Source organism: Tupaia chinensis, unplaced genomic scaffold, assembly GCF_000334495.1.
Source record: "Tupaia chinensis unplaced genomic scaffold, TupChi_1.0 Scaffold000037_9, whole genome shotgun sequence".
Classification (NCBI taxonomy): Eukaryota; Metazoa; Chordata; class Mammalia; order Scandentia; family Tupaiidae; genus Tupaia; species Tupaia belangeri.
The window spans coordinates 992,324-996,018 of record NW_006159492.1 but is presented as its reverse complement, the minus strand read 5'-3'; the positions used below and the strand labels follow the sequence as shown (position 1 = coordinate 996,018).

At 44.5% G+C, this 3,695-nt stretch overlaps 1 protein-coding gene across 4 annotated transcripts in view; it reads left to right on the top strand.

Annotated features, from left to right (window-relative positions):
- MPPED2 (metallophosphoesterase domain containing 2) overlaps positions 1 to 3,695 on the top strand; it is a 185,343-nt gene that overhangs the window by 20,266 nt on the left and 161,382 nt on the right. The window contains exon 2 of one of the 4 annotated variants that reach the window (XM_027772745.1): positions 1,544 to 1,566. The exons of the other annotated variants lie outside the window; for them this stretch is intronic. The gene's annotated coding sequence lies outside the window, so the exon portion shown is untranslated. The remainder of the gene's footprint in view (positions 1 to 1,543; positions 1,567 to 3,695) is intronic. 4 annotated transcript variants of the gene reach the window in all.

Below are 3,695 nucleotides of genomic sequence, written 5' to 3'. Positions count from 1 at the left end.
GCAGTTTCCACGGTGGCATTGGGTCCATCGTCTGGGACCTTTCCTGTCGTTCAGTTCGGTGTGTCTGATCTGGCCTTGTAGAGAAGCTTCTCTATTTGGTGGTTTTAGGGTTGTGCCTTCTCCCAGGGGCTCCCCACAAGGGAGTGAGAGAGGGCTGAGTCGCTGTTAACCTGCTGATAGCCAGGGGCACAGACAGTACACACCCACTCCAGCTGCCCTCGTGCTGGGGGGACTGGGGCCTCTCAGTGGTGTGCCTTTCTCCCGAGTTCTGGAATCTGCTGGGATGTAAATGTTCTTCCCAGGTTTCTAGTGAATCATAATAAGAGCGTCCTGAAATAAAGCCCCATTTCTTCGTAGGCCACCTTCATTATCCTTCTGTTTCTTCTCAAGGTTTCTCAAAGAGGGTAAGGAGGTGCATGTGCAGTTTCAGAACCCAGATTGCAATCAGACTTTAGTATTAAGAAATGAGTATTAAATGTACTAGTGACTTAGTAACTGAGTATAAAAACAAAAATCTTGGGGGGGAGGAGAATGGGAACTGGAAAAAGCACCCTCAGATTGCTCTGGGGGAGGCTGGGAAAAGGATTTGACACTTTGGATTTTTTAGAAGCCATTAAAACTCTGATGGGATCAGATTACTGGACTGCACATCTGAAACACGAAACTCTTGCCCCAAACCATGCAATTGAGTTAAGCTCAAAATTCAAGGCCTCCCCCTAAGACTGGCCTCTGGGTAAGCCTCATTGTTGATCGCAAAATGATTTCCTTTGAGAGGAGCAAGACTACAGTGAGGTTTTTATGGCCAATTTAGTCTGTACATTGGTGCCAGCCAGACATTTGGCAATAGTTACTGCCAGCTTTGGTGATCTGTCCACCGATTTTTCCCAAGGTCTTCAAAACCGTCTGGATTCAGTGCTGACATTGAAGGAAAGACGCATTGTTAATCCCAGCTCTCGAGGCACGCCTCCTGAATTTTTTATTTTTTCTAGTGGAGAGGTGCAGAGAGGTGTCAGAGAGCAGCAGGCAGATCCCCTGCCTTGAACTCCGATCTCTGAATGACACCAATAACTCTCCTCCCTAAATGTCATTCCTTTTCTCTTTCCCCACCTTGAACGCTGCTTTATGGACGCCTCCCTCCCTCCTCCTGGTTTAGGGGTTTCCTCACGCATATTCAGAAGACCTGCAGCAGTGCTTGTCCTTGGTTGCACATAGCATGGAGTGTTTTCTCGTTGTTGGGGGATGTCTGTCCCCCGCCAGGCTCTATGCAGGCAGCTACGCCACCTTTTTATTTATCTTTGTACTGTCTGGATCCACCGCAAGTGTCAGAGTGCTAGGTGCATTCTAGACACTCAACGAATAAATACCTGTTAGATGAATGAATGAAAGCTGAGTTTGCAAGGATTCAGGGGATTAATGTGTGCTTAAAGAAAGTTGTGCTTCCTTGTTGTAATCTTTCATTCATTTTGAGAACATGTGTTTAGACTTGATGGTGCACTTGGCTGTGAAAAGGGTAACTTATATGAATCTCCCGTGTTTTTTTCAGGATGGAGCTGGATGAAGCTCAGAGTGAGTATTTCTGATACTCCTACACTAATGCTGTAATCTGTTCTGCCTTCCGTCAACTCTTGCTTTGACAGTCATAAAGTCTCTCATTTCTAACATAGGAAAAACATCAAAGTTTCACTTTCAACTCGACCCCAAAGATTTGGGTTTCCTGTATTGTGCTGTGATTTAAAAATGGAGGCATTAGAAAGTAGATTATCTTCACTCCTTGTGAGCTTCTCATTTATCCATCCGTTTGGAGTCAACAAATATTGGTCAGAAGCATGAAATGCATTAAGCTGTATTTCATCCAGTTTACCAGGGTCTCAGGGACCATGGAGTTGACTTGAAATGAAGACCAGGACTAAGGTCACCTGTCATCATGGGAATCACATGGAAGGCGAATCAAGTTTTCTTCTGCCCCCTTATGTTTAACAACTTTACCGTTTTTCTTTTTTTGAAATAGTAAACTCTTGAAGCTTTTGTACAGCAACTGTTTTGACAGAAAGCTGTCATTTGGGATAAAGACAGATAACATCATCCTAACAACATTGGTATTTTGGTCATTGAAACCTTTTTTAAAAAAAATCGATTTCAGGTAAACAAATGCAGTTTGAAGTAAGTATGTGACAGAGTTCTCATTATGGGTGACTCAACCTTGAACCCCTTGGAAACCTGCTGATCAAGGCTTAAGGAAGAATTTGACATGGGCAGGGACTAGAAGAGGGGAGATCATAGGAAAGCATTTGTGTTGCAAGCACTTTAGGGCAGGATGTTTTTAATTTAGCTGGCCGACTTCACGTTCTCTCCCTGTCTCTCCCTGTGGCTTGTCTACTAAGGAACGTGTCATCTAATTAGACTTTCTGGAGATGCCCTTTGGCTGAAGACCTAATTGAGTCTCTGGACTGAAGACAGGGGTAGAACTGGTAGAGCTTTCTGCCCTGCAGGTAGAAGCGCTTTGATGGACCTGCCTCTTTGATAAGTACCTGCAGGACTGGCAGTGACATTGTTTAGGTAAAGTGTGGTTTAGTAATTGAGGAGTCAGTGCTCCTTAGTATAGGAAAATCTTTCTTTAAAATAGGGGAGACACCAAAATCCACACGCGTAATTTAAATGAGCTTGTATTCTGCATTATAAATATGCACCGGATGCCAGGCAGAAAACCGGAACACTCTCTCAGGATGCTGTTAGGGCCAAGCGGAATCTCATTAGGGACAGCTTCAAAGATCAGCTCCTCGTGTCCATAAAAACAAGTGTAAATTATCTGGTGCGCGCCTGCTGTTAGCAGTTGCGGTTTGCATTATGCATGATGCAAGGCAGCGCGGAGGAGACAGGCTGCATGGAGTGCCGCAATACATGTAGGGATTTCGCCACCCTTTTTTTTTTTGGTGCTGAGTCCTACATTTTGGAAATTTATTGGTGTGTTTCAGTTAATGGAGGGTGCCATATATAACCTGCTCCTACATTTTTGATGAATTGGAGTCAGTTCAGAGAGGAATGATAAGGTTCTGAATTGTTTAGATGAACAGCCAGGCTACTCAGATTTATGGGTCTTGTTCGCTCACAAGTGGAGTCGGGTTAGGGGCCCATGAGGGCGTCCTCTGCACAAATCACTGGGGATTTGTTTTCATCACTCTCTTTTTTGGTCTCTTGGTTAGACTTTAAAAATAAATGGGAATACCCAGAAAATGGAGTTGGATTTAACATACAATACTTCCATAGTTTTGGAATAAATGCCAGAGGTCTAAAGTATATTCCTGAGCTTTATTGCTCAAGGAGCGAGAGAGCACTGGAAGGTACTGTCTGAGAGCACGGCCTTGGAACCAGACGGCCGAAGTCGCAGTCGCGGTCTGCGTCTTACTGTCTTGGTGACTTTGGGCAAGGTTCTTAACCTCTGAGTTCTCATCTGTGAATGAGAGGGAAATGTGTACCCCCCTCACAAAGCCATTTCAAAGGTTCAGTCAGCTGGTGAATGTGGAGTACCTGACATATTTTCTGGGAACATAGTCCTGTAGGATTTCTACAGAGAGATTTTTAGAATTTCTGGAGAGATTTTTGCTATAGGACAAATATGCTTGCCGGAGAAACAGAGAGAGACAGAGAAAGTGAGATGTCACTCCGGGGGGGGGGGGGGCTAGTGGTTCACACTGAAC